At 45.2% G+C, this 19405-nt stretch overlaps 1 protein-coding gene and 1 long non-coding RNA gene across 2 annotated transcripts in view; both read left to right on the top strand.

Moving 5' to 3' along the window:
* The window catches only part of LOC138749252 (cadherin-18-like), an 800124-nt gene that overhangs the window by 80889 nt on the left and 699830 nt on the right, over positions 1–19405 (top strand). The window lies entirely within an intron of this gene.
* LOC138752461 (uncharacterized) lies at positions 5920–6612 on the top strand. The gene is made up of 2 exons (XR_011350667.1): positions 5920–6114; positions 6538–6612. It is a non-coding gene; the product is annotated as an uncharacterized lncRNA (long non-coding RNA).

Raw genomic sequence — 19405 nt, 5'->3', positions numbered from 1 at the left:
TTACTGATTTGTATGTAATATACAAAGTGTTTGTAGTCTTTTCCTGAACTTACTTACATATAAGGCAATTCACCAACGTAGCGTACTGTTATCCTTTTGGTGGTTTAAAGCATCCCAATGACATTTTCTCCTTTTTTTTAAAGTTAGTGGGTATAGATTTAGGATTAGTTAGTTACATTTTTATTTTATATACAAGAACAAGAGATATAATGAATTCTGTCTGTTTGTTTATCATTAGTTGTGGCATTAATTTTTCTTGTTACATTTTTGTTGTGTGTGAGTATATATGCATTATTTTTAAATATGATTTTTATTGAATGTTATATACATTCAATAAAAAATATATAAAAAAAATAGTGAGACAACCATGGCTGACCAGGGAAGTCAAAGACCACATTAAAGGAAATGAGAGGGTGAACACTATGGCAACAGTTAGAAGTGAGAGGACTGGGTAGCTTTTAGAAGTCAATAGAAAGCCCGTTTAAAAAAAAAATCAACAATGAGATAAAAGATGGAATGTTAAGGTGAGCTATCTTTGATAGTACAGATTCTATCACCAATGTGTATATGTACATGATTGTAGTGTAGGATGACTGTGATTGGCTGAGAGCGTAACCACACATACTGGCAGGCCTTGAAGGATTGATCCTAGCCAGACCAGGTCATTCTGGACTGGTCTACCTACTTGTGATATGCTCCAGTCTTTTAGTTAATTAAAGCCTTGGCCCTGGAAGCCTCCTGCCAGCAGCAGCTCGAACCACCCACCTCCGCTCCCCAGGGCCTCACCTGTAGTCTCTCCACCCTCCGAGTTGCTCCGCCAGCACTTTTCGCAAACCTCACCTCTGTCTGGAAGCCTGTGGCCACCAAAAGCTGGCAAAAGCCGGCAATATAGTTATGAACACAGGAAATTTATCACAAGCGAGGTGTGCAGACTGCTGGACAAGGACATTATTGACCCTAGCTCAAGTCCCTGGAGGGCCCAGGTGGTGTTTGATAAAAACAGGAAGAAGCTGCGGATGGTGGTTGACTACAGCCAGACAATCAACCGCTTCATGCTTTTGGATGCGTACCCCCTTCCATGGATCAAGAATGTGGTGAATCAGATCGTCCAATACCGTGTATTTTCCACCATTGACTTACGTTCAGCCTATCATCAGCTCCCGATCCATCGAGAAGACTGACCTTTCATGGCCTTCGAAGCGAATGGGTGGCTGTATCAATCCTCAGGGTGCCCTTTGGGGTCACAAATAGCGTCACGGACTTCCAGCGGGAAATGGACCGGATGGTGGACCAGAATGGGCTGACTGCTACTTTCCCATATCTGGATAATGTCACCATCTGCGGCCATGAAACGGAGGATCTTGATGCCAACCTTGAGAATTTTTTTCAGACTGCAATTCGGCTGAACTTGACCTACAATTTTGACAAGTGTGTCTTCCGGACCACTTGGCTCGCAATTCTAGGTTATGTGGTGGACAATGGGGTGGTCATGCCAGATCCTGACCGCATGTGTCCCCTCATGGACATCCCCCCACCCCACCCCACACCCAGAAGGCACTCAGACGCTGCCTGGGCTTTTTCTCCTACTATACCCAATGTGTTCCACACAAGCTGACAAGGCACAGCCACTCATTAAGACCACCTCCTTCCCCCTGTCAACTGAAGCCAGAGTGGCCTTCGACCGCATCAAATTGGACATTGCTGCTGCAACGCTGCACACCATCGACGAGTCCATTCCGTTCCAAGTCGAAACCGATGCGTCTGACTTTGCACTGGCAGACACTTTGAACCAGGCCAGCCGGCCAGTAGCCTTCTTCTCCAGAATCCTCCAGGGTCCTGAGAGCCGACACTCCTCTGTCGAGATGGAGACCCAGGCCACAGTCGAAGTAGTACGTCGTTGGAGACACTACCTCACTGGCAGGTGCTTTACACTGATGACCAACCAACGCACAGTCTTCTTCATGTTTAGCAATACCCAGCGAGGTAAGATCAAGTATGACAAAATCGCCAGGTGGAGAATCGAGCTCTCCATCTTTAATTGTGACATACTGTATCGGCCTGGTAAACTCAACGACCTGCCATATGCGCTCTCCAGGGGGACTTGTGCCAACATACATCTGAACAGGCTGCAGAGACTCCACGTGGAGCTCTATCATCCAGGGGTCACTAGATTCGTGCACTTATTCAAAGCTCGCAATCTGCCCTACACGGTCGAGGAGATTTGCTCCATGACTCAAGCCTACCCGATGTGCGTTGAGTGCAAGCCCCACTTCTTCCATCAGGAGAATACCCACGTCATTAAAGCCACTCGCCCCTTTGAGCGTCTCAGCGTGGACTTCAAGGGGCTCCTACCATCGATCAACTTTAACACCTACATTCTTATGGCCATCGACGAGTACTCCCGCTTCCCGTTCGCTGTGCTCTGCTCGGACATGACTGCCTCCTCAGTCGTAGAGGCCCTGCAAAACATCTTCACCATTTTCGGGTAACCCAGTTACATCCACAGTGACAGGGGATCCTTGTTTATGAGCGCAGAGCTGCAGCAGTACCTTCTGGAGCGTGGTATTGCTTCAAGCAGTACCACCAGCTATAATCCATGCGGTAATGGGCAAGTCGAAAGAGAGAATGCCACCGTCTGGAAAGCGGTTACGCTTGCCCTCCAGTCCAAAGGTCTCCCCACCTCTTGCTGGCAGGACGTGCTTACTAGTGCCCTACACTCCATCCGCTCCCTCCTATGCACCATGACCAATGCCACCCTCCATGAAAGGATGTTCTCTTTCCCGATGAAATCCAAATCTGGAACGACCATACTGGCGTGGCTCATGGTTCCCGGTCTGGTCCTCTTACGATGCTACATCCGGTACTCAAAGAACAACCCTTTGGTTGACCGAGTGACTCTGCTCTGCATTATGCCAACATTGAGTACCCAGACGGGCGGGAGGACACAGTCTCGGTAAGGGACCTAGCCCAAGCCAGATCAGGCGCAGCAGTGCCTTTAACCCAACCTCCCCTTTTCCTTCTCCCCCTGATCATATGCTTGAACAGAGGACCAGCACCACCCCACCAGCTCATGCCAGACTGTCAACAACACCATTGGGGAATTGAGCGAAGCAGTGGCCGCACCCTATGAGCCTGCCGGCGACACAACTCCGGCGACCCCAAACCCGGCACCACGGCGGTCACGCAGGATGGTCAGGCCCCCTGACCGGTACAGCCCCTAACCTCCGTCCACTCCGTGGTCAGTTCTCAAAGAAGGGGTGAATGTGATAGTACAGATTCTATCACCAATGTGTACATGTACATATGTACAGATGGTAGTGTAGGATGACTGTAATTGGCTGAGAGTGTAGGCACACCTACTGGCAGGTCTTAAAGGATTGCTCCTAGTCAGACCAGGTCATTCTGGACTGGTTGACCTACTTGTGATATGCTCCAGCCTTTTAGTTAGTAAAAGCCTTGGTTTGGATCAACAAGTCTTTTGTTCTTTCAACGAGTTCTACACTACCTAATGATATAAAAGAGTATACCAATGTTTTTAGATATATATCGAGAGTAAAAGAAGCAAGAGTGGACATCAAACTGCAAAAAATGTCACTGGTGAAGTGGTAATCTTTGGCTTGGATTCGCGGACGAAGATTTATGGAGGGGGTAAAAGTCCACGTCAGCTGCAGGCTCGTTTGTGGCTGACAAGTCCGATGCGGGACAGGCAGACACGGTTGCAGCGGTTGCAGGGGAAAATTGGTTGGTTGGGGTTGGGTGTTGGGTTTTTCCTCCTTTGCCTTTTGTCAGTGAGGTGGGCTCTGCGGTCTTCTTCAAAGGAGGTTGCTGCCCGCCAAACTGTGAGGCGCCAAGATGCACGGTTTGAGGCGTTATCAGCCCACTGGCGGTGGTCAATGTGACAGGCACCAAGAGATTTCTTTAGGCAGTCCTTGTACCTTTTCTTTGGTGCACCTCTGTCACGGTGGCCAGTGGAGAGCTCGCCATATAACACGATCTTGGGAAGGCGATGGTCCTCCATTTTGGAGACGTGACCCACCCAGCGCAGCTGGATCTTCAGCAGCGTGGACTCGATGCTGTCGACCTCTGCCATCTCGAGTACTTCGATGTTAGGGATGAAAGCGCTCCAATGGATGTTGAGGATGGAGCGGAGACAACGCTGGTGGAAGCGTTCTAGGAGCCGTAGGTGGTGCCGGTAGAGGACCCATGATTCGGAGCCGAACAGGAGTGTGGGTATGACAACGGCTCTGTATACGCTTATCTTTGTGAGGTTTTTCAGTTGGTTGTTTTTCCAGACTCTTTTGTGTAGTCTTCCAAAGGCGCTATTTGCCTTGGCGAGTCTGTTGTCTATCTCATTGTCGATCCTTGCATCTGATGAAATGGTGCAGCCGAGATAGGTAAACTGGTTGACCGTTTTGAGTTTTGTGTGCCCGATGGAGATGTGGGGGGGCTGGTAGTCATGGTGGGGAGCTGGCTGATGGAGGACCTCAGTTTTCTTCAGGCTGACTTCCAGGCCAAACATTTTGGCAGTTTCCGCAAAGCAGGACGTCAAGCGCTGTAGAGCTAGCTCTGAATAGGCAACTAAAGCGGCATCGTCTGCAAAGAACTCTACATCACCTTTGTTGACCTCACCAAAGCCTTCGACACCGTGAGCAGGAAATGGCTTTGGCAAATACTAGAGCGCATCGGATGTCCCCCAAAGTTCCTCAACATGATTATCCAACTGCACGAAAACCAACAAGGTCGGGTCAGATACAGCAATGAGCTCTCTGAACCCCTCTCCATTAACAATGGCGTGAAGCAAGGCTGTGTTCTCGCACCAACCCTCTTTTCAATCTTTTTCAGCATGATGCTGAACCAAGCCATGAAAGACCCCAACAATGAAGACGCTGTTTACATCCGGTACCGCACGGATGGCAGTCTCTTCAATCTGAGGCGCCTGCAAGCTCACACCAAGACACAAGAGCAACTTGTCCGTGAAGTGGTAATAAGGGAGAAAGAAATGGCATAGGCATTTTGAGCCAGAAATTTGAGGAAGTCAGGGGTCAAAAGTGAGTGTGATTATGAAATGAAGAATATGGTGCTTGGGAAGCTGAAAGTTCTGAAGATGGATAAGCAATCTAAACCAGATGAACGACACCCCATGGTTCTGAATGAGGGAGCCGAAGAAATTGTGGAGGCATTTACAATAATCTTTTCAGAATCATTAATGTTAGGAATGGTTCTAGACAGCTGGAAATTTGCAAATGTCACTCCATTCTTGAAGAAGGAAATGCCTTTTAATAGCCTGACTTCAGTGGTTGATAAGATTTTAGTATCCACTGTTAATGATGAAGTTTTGGAGTATTTGTTGTACTTGTAATAAGCAGGACAGACAAAAGAATGTCACTGGAAATGGTTCATTTGGATTTTCAAGAGGCATTTCATGAGGTGCCACACATAAGACTAGTAAAGCAGGTGGGAGCCCAGGGTATAACAAGAAAGGTAATATGGATTATTATTATTATAAGAAAGGTATGGATAGAAGACAGGTTAACAGGAAGCCGCAATGAATGGGCCTAGAATTTAAAATAAATTAATGTAATTCCTTGCCTTTATAAGGCATCTGTCAGACTACATGTGGAGTATTGTGTGCAGTTTTGGTTCACATATCTGAGGAAGAATATGGCTGGAATTAATGTTTGTAGAGAATGGCATGAGATAGATGTTCTGAAATACTTCAACTTGGCTGATCTCTTCAGCATCTAAAAGAGACACAGATATATTGCCGACATTTTGGGCCTGAGTCCTTCTTCAAGGGCATTTCTGTGTGTTTACTACAATCACAGCATCTGCAGCCTATTGTGTTTCACATGAGGTAAATGTTGTTTATTTTATCTTTATTGTGGGATACAGCTTCAAATGCTCCAATTATCACAGACTGCCTGCCTCTTTAGCCCTGGGCACAATCTTCTCTTGGGAATCTCCCAACACAAGGTGATCAGAGGACAAGCAATGTAGGCAGCTGTGTGTAGCAGGGACTTGGCAGATATGCCAACATCTGCAATTCAATGCGAGTTTGTCATATAGATGAGTACAACTTACAGATGTACTCAAATTCTTCCTAAAGCCCAACAGGTATGTAAGAAACTTCATGTTCAGTTGTAAAAATTAAAATACAGTAAAACCCTGGCTAAAAATCTGAGAAGCATACATTTTATAATTAAAGTAACTAAGAATAAAATAACAAGTAAAAGCACAAATTTAAAATTGTAAAAGTAAATATTATCTGAACAAACACATAAATCTTTGGTGAAGATGGGAGCAAATTCAGCTAGTGAAGAGCCTTGGTTGTGCTTTGCTCATAGCCATTGTTTGAGTGAAGCTGTGTGAAGTAGCAATGATGTCACCCAGGATGAAGAGCTAGGAGTTAATCTTGTTTGCCAGTGTTTCCTTATCCCTGTTTAGTAAGATTTTCCCCAGGCAGAGGCTTTATCTGTAAACTTGGTGGAGAAGGGGGAGGTATTAATTATCTATAATGTTATTTTGTCTTTCCATCAGCTCCATGGAGGGGAAGAATCCTGCAGATGCATTATTTTCAAAGAATGTCAAAATAAAGCAAAATTCTTTAAGGTTTATATGTTCATGCAAGTGAAGTTTGTTTAGTCTAAGTATAGTATTTTAGTCTTATGAACTGGTTATTCATAATGCAGATGTATTAGGGCATTGTGATAGTAAGTCTAAAGAAATTGGAAAATATACAAATACCCATAGATACTAGATACCAAGATACCACAATATGCCAGACAGGGTAGATAATAAACTTGGAGTCAAATTAAAAAAAGAACAGCCTCTTTGGCCCAATTTGTCCATCCTGACCAAATTAGCAGTCTAAGCCCATTTGCCTTTATTTAGTCCATGTCATTCTCAACCCTTCTCATTTGTATCTCTGTCCAAGTGCTTTTTTTATTTAACTGTTTAACTATTAGCACCAATTTCTACAGCTTCTAGCAACTCATTCCAGATAGGGTCTACCCTCTGATAACTTGTCTGGGGATATCCAGGAAATTTGGCATCTGCTGGAAGGATCAGCCTTTGCATGTATTATCTTAACTACACAATAACCTTTTGAATAATATTTCACTGTTTGCCCTGACTATGATTTTTGGTGAGTAAGATTATTCTTTCCAAATGATGATGTTAAAGCAGCTTGAGGAGCTTCTAAACTGCAAAGAATTTCAATTTATTTTTGCTTCAGAGACTAACTGGCAGATAAAATGGACTATTGTTAATTAAAATACTGCCCAATGGTTTAAGTATTTGGTCACATTTCCTTCCCTGATTCTCAAAAGATTAAATGCTTCATTACAAAAAGTGTTTCTCTGTTCTACATTTTTTTTATTTCCTAGAATGTGAAATATTAATGTTTTTATCTTTAATGATGGCCATCGGCATTTTCAAGAAAAGAAATTGGGAGATGGTTAGGTCAGAATCTTTAATCTGTTGCATCCTTAGTTGATTCTGCCAGTCATCAGACTGAATTTCAGCAACATTAATGCTTCTCACACTATGTAAAATAAAATTAATGGGTCATTAAAAACAACAGAGATTTGCCGCTAATTTAGCGAAGAATCAAAAGGATGATCCATGATAAATGTTGAATTATGAAAACAAAATTGGAAAATTGTGACTTGGTACTTATATAAATAAAGGTAATAAGCAGTATAAATTTTCAGTAGCCAAGAATATAAATAGAGGTATGCATTCTTTAAGTTAAGCTGTGACAACAAGGCAGAAGCATATTGTTTTAAATAGATAAAATTAAGGAACTGCTTTGTATACAAAGGTTCTATCTTTGAATACATGTTCAATCAAAGCCTTGCAGGCATAAACTTTAGAATGAAAGCAATTACTTTCTCTAACATCAGACAAATATTTTTGTTTCTTGAACACTTTTTGGTGTATTTTATGGATTTTAGGCTGCCTATCATGAACATCATCTTAAAATTTTCCTACCATGGATCGTTTTTTTTTAGTTATAACCTCTTTTTGTGATTTCCTGTCATATTTTAAGTCTACTTCAACCATACAAAAATGAGGAAGTGCAACATGTCATTGTAAATTCATTTTCTGCAAACACAATTGGACTTTTTTCCTGCGGATCTTGGTGCAGTCAGTGAAGAACATGATCAAATGTTTCACCAGGACATTGCAATTATGGAAAAGCAGTATCAGGGCAATATTGTAGAACACTGACACGAGAGGCATCAGATGCTGAGTACAAACAAAAATCAGCGGCAATCAATTTTAGGTCAGTTGAAGTAATGCAATGTGATTGCATTATGTGATTAAACATGCTAAATTCAATCAAAGCTAATTTAATGTTTCTCCAACTTCTTGCATGATACAGCAAATCTGAAATTATCTTTGTTCAGCTTGAAGTTGTCCATCACAATCCCTTTTTTTTCAGGAAGCAAACCTTTTGAAAATGTTTGTCCAGTGTAAATGGTAATGTTGGGATCTATGGATGATAAAGTCATCAACTATTCATTATCATTGGATTATGTGCTGGAAAAAGATCGAGTGGCAAGGTGTTTGTGTCTTTCAAGATCAAACTTTGCCCCCTAAAATTGCAGCAATACTTAGTAGTCCTCAAGAAAAGCTGGGTCAGATGATGTATTAGTAACATAGATCCGATATAACTTATCTTAGGATTTTTTTATTAAATGAATAGATTAAACATTTTTCTTAAACTGTACTTGTTAGTGGAATAGAAAATCAAGTTTGTATTAAAATTTTCTTTTGTTTTTCTATTTTTTTCCAGTATGAAACACTCTTGGGTGATGCCAGTAGTAGGGCAGCATGTATAATTCATGAATGTAAAGATTTTGAACCACCTTCTTATGCTAGTACATTTATTATCACAGTACAATAAATTTACTTTCTTTGTTTTCAATCTTTTTATTAACATTTTATAATATTGTGGTGCACTGTTAGCCAGAATCAGACACACATAGTGATAAACACTGTAAAACAGGCTTTAATCCACAAAGACTTCCACAGAGCCAGGCTGGCTGTGGCTGCAGCAACTCTGAGTGAGGCCTTGGGAGGCCAGGGCAGGCTTATATCCCTGAAGGTGATTTACACCCGACTGGGTGGGGCTTGATCCATTCAGGCTGACTGATTGACAGCCAGCCAGGTGTTTTCCTGACCCCTTACATTCCTGCAGGTACAGAGGTTGCCCACATTCACCCCCTTCTTTAAAATTGTTACGGGGGGTGGCAGTCACAAGGATTTGCACCCACTATGTACATACAGGTTAAGATGATCTGGCGGCCGCCGGAGTCTCTATGAGAGTCATAGGACTGGCTCCTGGTCACTGGTCAGAGGGGAAGTGGGGGGGCTGGCGGCAGGGGTGTGTGTGGTGCGCGCGGAGGGATGGCCGGTGGGGGGGGGGGGCGAGGTCGATGAATGCGGGCCGTATTGGATGGTTGGGGGGGGCGGGTTCATCTCCTAAGGCTGAAGCAGGCCCCTGGTGGTCAAGGAGGCCCTGCGTGCCCCATAGCTGCCTGGGGACGGGGATGTATGCCCGGTCAGCATCGTCCTGGGTTGGTGGGTGGAGTGGTGTGGTGGGTGCTCCTGCTGGTGCCAGATTCCTGGTTGAGACAGTGTCCTCCCTGCCACTGCCGAACCTAATGTAAGCGTAGTTATGGTTTGCATGAAGGAGGAAAACCTGCTCTACCAGGGCTTCGGCCTTGTGTGTCCGTACATGGTTACGCAGAAGCACCAGTCCTGGGGACGAGAACCATGCTGGGAGTGACATTCCAGTCGCCAACCTCCTGGGGAATGAAAACAGACATTCATGAGGGGTCTCGTTGGTAGCTGTGCACAGCAGTGACCGATGGCATGGAGCGGCTCGGTCAGGGCGTCTTACCAGTACTCAGCGGCCCACCCTTTTAACCTGAGTGCCAGGAGGACTGCCTTCCAGACCACCCCATTCTCGCGTTCCACTTGCCCGTTGCCTCTTGGGTTATAGCTTGTCATCTGACTGGTTGCGATGCCCCTTGCCGTCAGGTACTGGTGCAGCTTGTCGCTTATGAAAGTAGACCCCCGGTCGCTGTGGATGAAGGTGGGGTAGCCAAACATGGTGAAAATCTGCCCCAAGGCCCTGATATCGGTGGCCGTGGAGGTGTCCGGACAAGGGATGGCGAAAAGGAAGCGTGAGTACTCGTCCACTACCGTGAGGAAGTAGTGGTTTTGGTTCATGGAAGGCAGGAGCCCTTTGAAGTCCATGCTGAGATGCTCGAAAGGCCTAGTAGCCATTACAACATGGGCCTGGGGTGAGGGGTGGGGGATGGAAGAAGTGGGGTTTACATTTCACACAGACCTGCAAGGCCTCGGTCATGTCCCTGACGTCCCTTATGGTGTATGGCAGATTTTGGGACTCAACAAAATGGTACAACCGTGTGACGCCCGGATGGCAGAGGGAATCATGAGCAGGTGCAAGAGAGGGCATCGGGGGAGTCGTTAAACTTCCCAGGGCGGTATTGGATGTCGTAGCTGTAGGCTGCCAGCTCGACTCTCCAGCACAGGATCTTGTCGTTCTTGATCTTTCTTTTGTGGGTAGTGTTAAACATGAACGCCACGGCCCGCTGGTCTGTGAGGAGCATGAATCTCGAGCTGGCCAGGTAGGGGCGCCAGTGGCGACCGCTTCCACAATCGCCTGGGCCTCCATTTCAATGGCGGAGTGCCGTAGCTCGGAGCCATGGAGGGTCCTGGAGAAGAAGGCAACAGGGCGCGCCCCCTTGGTTGAGGGTAGCAGCGAGGGCCACCTCGGAGGTATTGCTATTCCATGGGCCACGATGTACTCCAGGTTGGCAAGGCGGGTGGTGCTGAACACACACTTCTCCTTGTTGTAAGTGAGGTTTAGCTCCGCGGCTGTCTGGAGGAATTTTTCCAGGTTAGCATCATGGTCCTGCTGGTCACGGCCGCAGATAGTGATGCTATCTAGATATGGGAATGTTGCCTTCAGCTTGTGCCTGTCTACTATGCGATCCATCTCGGAAGACAGAGACCCCATTCGTGACCCCAAAAGTAACCCAGTGGAACTGGTACAGGCGCCTATCCACCTCAAAGGTGGTGTAGGGCTTGTCCTGCGGATGGATAGGGATTTAGTGATATGCCGACTTCAGGTCAATCGTGGAGAAAAGCCGGTAGCAGGTTATCTTATTGACCATGTTGGCAATCCTTAGCAGGGGGTAGGCATCCAGCTGGGTGTACCGATTAATGGTCTGGCTGTAATCCACGACCATCCTCGGCTTACTTCCCCCTTTGATCACCAGGTCTTGGACTCTCCAAAGGCTGTTACTGGGCTCTATAACACCTTCTGCCAGGAGTCAACGAACCTCCGCCTTGATGAAGTCCCTGTCTGCGGCGCAATAGCACCTACTTCTGGCGGCAGTCGGCTTGCAGCCTAGCACAAGATGTGGGAAGAGCGCCGGTGGGGTGATGCGCAGTGTGGAGAGGCCGCAGGTTGGCCGGGGCTGGTAGTTTGGCATGCTGTGGAGGCTGGGGCCCCCCCGAAGGCAAGGGTGACACTCTGCAGGTGGCTTGAATCCTGTGTAAGTCTCCCCTCCCACCACTATATTGACTGAGCAGTGCCCAAGGGTACCAACAGTCTTAACCTTGGCGGCGAAGGCAATTGAGCAAGTGGTGGGGTGGACATTTAACCTTAGGGAGGGGGCCACACTCGGGTGAATAAAGCTCTCGTTGATGCCACTGTCCAACAGGCACTTTGTTACTTGCCCATTGACTTGCGCGTCCATCATCGAGCGCCCGAGGTCATGGGGGATGTCCCTGGTCAGAGTGGTGCCGGTCAGGACCTTCTCAGAGTCAGAGTCGTCGCTATCTGGATGGATGGGGAGTGTCAGTAGGGCAGCCTGGTCATCGCCTGTGTAGACCTCGTCATTCTCAACGTCATCGGGGGCCCTCTGTGTTGGGCGCTGCCTGGCCCAAGAGGGCAGCAGCACGTGGGGAGCCACTACATGGCTGGTCTCCTTCCCCACCTGTGTCTGCTGCACCAGGGGAAGTCACATCATCACGGCCGGTGGCTGTGGCATCATTACATCAGCCAGAAGTGACGTTGCTGTAGTTCTCAGCAGGCGGCGCCAGCGGGGGATGGTGTAGATACTTGGGGTACACGCTGCAACGGTCACTAGTGGGGCCGGATGTTGCGTGGTCAGTCGGGGAAGGAAGAATTTGACGTGGGGACAATGGTGTCACCCGGCACACGCACATTGGGGGGGGGGTCCGCAGGGGAGGTGGGGAGGTCATAGAGGGCCACTGAGCTGCCGGCAGGTTGAGAGAGGCACAGTTTTGTAAAGTGGCCTTTCTTGCCGCATTGGGAACAATACTGGTTCCTAGCTGGGCAGTTTCGGCGCGATTGTCGACCTGACCCACACCAGGACCCATAGTAAATACAGGGGCGCCATGCAACGTTCTCCTCCCCTGCTCGGCCTGGGGTTGCAGCTGCAGTGTGAGAGGCCATGAGGGAGTCTGTGGGAACCTGGAATCAAAGGCTTCGACGTGCAGGGCTGCTGCTTCCAGAGTTTGGACCACTTCCACAGTCCTGGTTAGGGCATAGATGTTGTCTTTCAGCAGCTTCTGCCGAATGGCTCTTGAGCGTAGCCCTCAGACGAAATTGTCCTGAATCAGCCTCTCGACCTCCTCTGCATCTACCCCAGGTTCAGCCAGACATGGTCAGGCCAACTCTCGCAAGTGTCCCAGGTAAGACTCATCTGTTTTCTCGGGTTGCTGGGCTCGGGTGTTGAGGAGGTACCTTCCACAAATCGCATTCATCGGGGGCTTGTACAAGTTCTTGAGAGTGTCCATTGTGCTCTTGTACGTGGAGCAGCCTTTGTTTACCTGGAAGGCGCGGGGACCCAGCATTGACCAGAGTAGGACCAACCTCTTCCGATCAGAGTCCAGGATGTCGCCTTCATGTACCTCGAAGATTGTCTCGACCGCATGCTGCCAGATATCGAAGCATATCTGGGCTTCCGGGTGGCATGGGTCGACCTCGAGGCTCCCTGCGCACAGGAGTTTTTCCATAGCCGCCGTGGGGAAATTTTGTGGATTAAATTGTGGTGCACTGTTAGCCAGAATCAGACACACACAAAGATAAATACTGTACAACAGGCTTTAATCCACATTGACTTTCACAGAGCCAGGCTGGTTGTGGCTGCAGCAACTCTGAGTGAGGCCTCGGGAGGCTGGAGCAGGCTTATATCCTGGAGGGTGATTGACACCCAACGGAGTGGGGCTTGATCCATTCAGGCCGACTGATTGACAACCGGTCAGGTGTTGTCCCGTCCCCTTACAGGTACAGAGGTTGCCCCCTGCAGTAGACCACTCTGAGTGAGGCCTCGGGAGGCTGGAACAGGCTTATATCCTGGAGGGTGATTGACACCCGACCGAGTGGGGCTTGATCCATTCAGGCCGACTGATTGACAGCCGGTCAGGTGTTGTCCCGTCCCCTTACAGGTACAGAGGTTGCCCCCTGCAGTAGACCGGTGGTGTTCAGCTTCAGGAGAATAGAAATGACACAATTAAAATGGCATGTCCAATTCTACATAGAAGCACAGTGTTAATTTTAATTAACTCTGTGCTACTTCATATTGCCTTTTTTGACTTTAATGTGTTCTGTGATCTCCTCCCATTTCAAATACAATTTCATAAACTGTTAGCAAGTGTATAAGCCCCTCTTAGCTTTAGACCTTGGATCATTCTTGAATACTACTGCTCCTGTCAACTTGATCTCACAGCTGGGTGTTGAGCATTGCATTAGGGAAGGCCCTAAATCTCTGTACTCAGAGAGAGGAGACTTTAGTTTTTTTTAAACCTTCATTTCACAGGTGCAGGCATAGGATTTGCTTGTGTTCACGAGTTCCCAGATGTCTTGCAGAGATTTATGGAGCAATTAGGTGGATAGTTTGGTACCTATTCACAAAGAAAATTCCTTCTACCGTTCTGTTTTCATGTTAGACCCTTATGATGCCTGGAAAGCACTTGCCTCCCCTTCTATCACTGAAAAAAAAACACTTTTGTTGTTATAGCTGCTTGTGTTAAAGGTGTCTCTCTTTGAAACCCACCTGCGAAGATTCCACCTCGTGTGCTCCATTCTGACAGCTGTGAGAAGCTGCCACAAATGGGGAACACTGTTAATATTGACAAGATCAGGATTGGAAACACAACAATGCTGTTCCATGAATGTCTCGACGAAGTAGTCGCTCTTTGTGCAGCCTTCACACAAAAAAAACGATGGTGACCCACAATGCTGTTGTTACTACTAAAAATAACTGGCAAGGTACTGTTTCTAGGCTCACATCCCTGACTTCCTCAACACTGCAGCCAATTGTCTGACCTGATTTTTTTGTACTCCTGCTTGGGGTAAGATTTGAAACGAGACCTTTAAAACCAGAGTAAGAGTGCTAGATATCAATGGTAACGCTTTCCCTTTCTAACTCTTCAGTGCTGTGTCAAATTGAAGCAATCTTACTCTCAGCACATTTGGGAGTCAAGCCTGTAATCTCCCTGTTATGGCTGGTTTAGCTCCATTTTGGATGGCACACTTTGTAAATGAGGAAATTAATGAATTCCTGTTTTATTTGTAGCTGGCGGCTCAGTTGGGTCAGCGAATTGAAGAGGCATTTATCAGTACAATTACTGACAGTTGCTCTCTAAAGTCTTGTACCATTCACTTGTATCCAGAAATAGCAAAGAAATTAAACAAATGCTTTGCATCTTCTTCACGGAAGGCGGCATGAAAAAAAAGGAAATAGTAAAGAGGTCAAGATAGGATGAGGAGCACAAGCAAATTTGCATTAATTAATCATTAGTGTTGGACCAATTTGTAGAAGACAACCCCCACCCAGCTGGAAACCATGCTGAATGGTGAGGTGCACTTGCTTCTGAAGGCCAGGAATGAGTCAAGAAACCCAAGGCAAGACCAGGAAGCCAGGCTCAATCTGCGAACGGCCATCAAAGCTAAACATCTCAGACAAATATCAGATACCAGGAACTGTTTGTACCATCACAGGCAACAAAGAAAAACCAGGCAGAATCGCAAAACAACAGCATGTCGTTTCTGATAAGTTCAATGCATTCTGCATTTACTTCAAGCAGGAGCCCAGTTAGTTTGTGGAATGCTGCTTTTACCTCTATCTCAAGCACACAGTCACTGTCGCAGGTATCAGATCAGCCTTCGGAAGTATGAACGCGTTGAAAGTAGCTGGACCATATGGACATCTGAATGTGTCCTCACTGCCTGGGCAGATCAATTGGTGTCCATATTACAGATATCTTCAACCTCCTTCTCCAATAGGCTGATGTACTACCTGCTTCAAGAAGGCCACCATCCTGTTACTGAAGAAAAATGTAGTAATGGGCTAAAATGACCATGGGCCGATAGATAATCATGTAATTGTTCAAAATGTTGATTTCTCATGGCTCACATTAACTTCAGCAGATGCCATCTACCTCGCTCTACTTTCAGCTCTAGAAATCCAAGCCTTATCCAAGGCACTGATGTCAGACTGCTCTTTATCAACTACAGCTCCACATTCAATGCAATAGTACTAAATAAACTCCTCCCCAAACTCTTTTACCTTGGTCTCAGCACCTCTCAGAAATTGCATACTGCAGGATGCAATCAATGAGAATTGTTGATGGTATCTCCACCATGACCATTATCACTATGGGGGAAACAAAGGGCTATTTCTTAATTTCCTACTAGCCAAACACAGCTCCATCTCCATCTATATATTTGCAGATCTCATCACCATCACTGAAAATATCTCCCAACAATGATTAAGTAGAGCAGAGAATGGAATTAGAACTTGTGCCTTGGGGCTACGGCACCAATATCTCATTTGATGTCAGCAAGACCATAAATTTGGTTATAGACTTCTGGAAGAGGGCCAGAACTCATTCCTGGCCAACCTTAATGTTGCTGAGGTGGAGAAAATAGATGAAATTGCTAGTTGTAAACATCTCCAGTGACTTGTCTTGGTCCACACATTGGTCCAATGGCCAAGAAAGTCCACCAGAGTTTCTACTTTCTCAGAAATTTAAATAAATATTTTACGTCACTAGATGTATTCGAAAATGACACATCATTGTGTGGTACAAGACTGCAAGAAATTGCAGAGAGATGTGAACATGGCTCAGGCACATAACCTTTCCTCCATTGACATCATCCATACTTACTTCAGCCTTCGAAAAGTAGCTAACATATTACAGTACTCATCCCAGCCTGATCACACTCTCTTTAACTCCCTCTCCTGTCATGAAAAAAAAAACAAAATCACAAGCCATCAGTTTGGAGGACAGTTTCTTTCCTACCATCATTAAACTCAAGAATAGTAAAATTATGGGGCCTTTTCTCTGTACCAACTGATCTCTCCCTTGAACTCTGCACATTTCCACTTTGTTTTGCTCTTTGTGTGACATGTTTTCTTGTCTGCTCACAAAAATGCTCTGATTGACAAACTTGATTGAAAGACAATGAATCCCAAGGACTTGATTAACTGCATCCCAGAGTGTAAAGAGAAGGTTGTAGGCACACTGGTTATGATCTCAAAATCCCATGGATTGTATAGAATTTTCTTGAGAGTGGAAATATTAAAAATAACGACTAGTTTATGAGAAATTAGGGAAGATAAAATGGAGAACAAGCAACCAATTATCATTATATTAGACGTGGCAAAATATTGAACCATTGAAGACTACAGCACAGAAGACAGACCATTTGGCTCTTCTAATCCATGCCAAAATATAATTCCACTCGTCCCATTGACCTGCATCCAGTCCATATCTGTCCAATCATCTCCCATCCATGTATCTATCCAATTTACTTTTAAAATTTAAGAACGATCCTGCATTTTCTTGTTCCACACTCCCACCACTCTCTAAGTGACGATGCTTCCCCTAAACCTTTCCCCTTTCACCCTAAAGCCATGGGCTCTTGTATTTCTCTCCTAATCCAAATGGAAAGAACCTACTCACATTTACTCTGTCCACACCTTTCATAATTTTGTAAACCTCTATCAAATATCCCCTCATTCTTCTACACTCCAAGGAATGAAGTCCTAACCTGTTTAATCTTTCCCTGTAATTCAACTCCTGAAGACCCTAAAACATCCAAGTAAATCTTTGCACTCTTTCAATTGTACTGATTTCCTTCATGTTGTTAGGCCAACAGAACTGGACACAATACTCCAAATTTGGGCTCACCAATATCTTGTCTAATCTTACATAACACCCCAAAACCTATAGTCAACCCTTTGACTTATGAAGGCCAAAGCGCCAAAAGTTTTCTCAACAATCCTGTTTGCCTGTGGCACCATTTTCAGGTAATTATATATCTGTATTCCCAGGTCCCTTTGTTCTTGTGCATGCCTCAGTGTCTTACCATTTACAGTATATATTAAAATGCAACACCTCACACTTGGCAGCATTAAATTCCCTCTGCCGTATTCTGTCCCATTTTTCCAGCTGGTTTAGATCCCTCTGCAAGCCCTGAAAGCCTTCCTTGCTGTCCACAATACCTCCAATTTTGATGTCATCAACAAACACTGATCTAATTTACCACATTATTATCCAGATCATTGATATAGACAACAAACAACAATGGCCCCACTTCAGATCCCTGAGGCATACCACTAGCCACAAACCTCCAGTCTGAGAAGCAACCATCCACTACCACTCTCTGACTTCTCCCAATCAACCAATTTTGAATGCAATTTACAACATTTCCTTGGATACCTTGTGTCTGAACCTTCTGAACTAACCTCCCATGTGGGGTCTTGTAAAAGGCCTTATTAAAGTCCATGTAGACACCATCCATGGCCTTTCTTTCATCTACTTTCTTGGCAACATCCTCGAAAAATTCTACGATTTGTTAAACATGACCTACCATGCACAAAGCCATGTTGACTATCCTTAACCAGCCCTCGGCTGTTCAAATACTTGTGTATCTGCTCTCTCAGAACACTTCCAATAATTTGCCTGCTACTGACATCAGGCTCACCTGCCTGTAATTTTCTGGTTTACTTTTGAAGCCTCTTTTTAAACTACTGAACAATATAAGCTAACCTTCAGTTCTCCAGCACCTCACCCATGGCTAAGGACATATTAAATATTTCTGTCAGGGCCCCTGCAATTTGCACACTAATTGTCCTCAACGTCCTAGGGAATATCATGTCAGGCCCGGGAGATTTATCTACCTTCATAGTTTTAAAGTAATGTTGCTGCAATATATTATTTATAACCTGGATTTTTCCTGGCAGTCTTGTTGGGAACCTTGAAAGATGTGTCAGCAAGTTGGGATGCAAAGATGTACACACAGGTCCTGACATGTCGAACTCAGATGGTTTTCTATGGTCATTGCACTGCTAGATGGCCAAACCAAGCCCAGTGGGGTAAACATGAAATGGTGACACTATGTGGCACATGGTTGGAAAGATGCTATATGGGTTCTACACTCAGTGACACGGATAACAAGATTGATAAGCTTGTTCTTTCAATAGAGGAAAGGTGAGAATAAGATCCAAGAGCTCTAAAGGGAAGAATAAAATATTAGTAGCAAATAACACATTGAAGAAAGACATCTCTGGAAATGGAATTGTTTTTATTTGTCAAGCTAAATTTGCTCTTATTTATTGGAAGCAATTTCTTTGAACAATTAAATAAAACAAGCGACAGTTTGTCAGCAGCTGATCATTTTTAAATATAATTCTTTTTCTATCTCAGTAGTTGATTCGTGTAATACACTATGGCTGAGAGCAGTTAAATGTTATCATTGTGGCCATGACATTTTCTGATATTCCTCTCTCCTTGGAGTTCATGCAGAGCAAATCTGTTCTGTTGAGGTGTTGAACAAAGTGGAAATTTGTCTGCAATGATGTCAAAGAACGAAAGGGCTCTGTCATTTACTGGAGTTCAAATCGCAGCTAATCTGTCATGGAAACATCATTTGACTTTTTTTTTAAATGATCTCTGACAAGTATATATATCTGCAAGAATTGAAACTGTCCCCTTGGTAATTGGCAAGATAAGCCCTTGTATGTCAGGTTGTCCTCTCTGTCCTTGATGCTGTCACTTTATATTGTTTCTCCCATTCATCATCCAACAAAACAAAAACAGGTTCTTCAGCCCACCATTTCCTCACTCACCTTCAATTACCCATTTGTACTGATCTCAATTACTGGTATATTATGTCAAAAGCCAAGTTTATTGCCATCCGATTGCACAAGTACAACCCGACGAAATGGCAATCTCCAGACCTTGGTGCAAAACATCCAGACGCACAACCAGACATACCACACGTCGACAAATAATACATATGCAAGACAAGTATTCATATATACAA

Source organism: Narcine bancroftii, chromosome 1 (genome assembly GCF_036971445.1).
Source record: "Narcine bancroftii isolate sNarBan1 chromosome 1, sNarBan1.hap1, whole genome shotgun sequence".
In the NCBI taxonomy this organism is placed as follows: Eukaryota; Metazoa; Chordata; class Chondrichthyes; order Torpediniformes; family Narcinidae; genus Narcine; species Narcine bancroftii.
The sequence above is the reverse complement of the archived record's forward strand: the minus strand, read 5'-3'. Positions and strand labels throughout refer to the sequence as shown.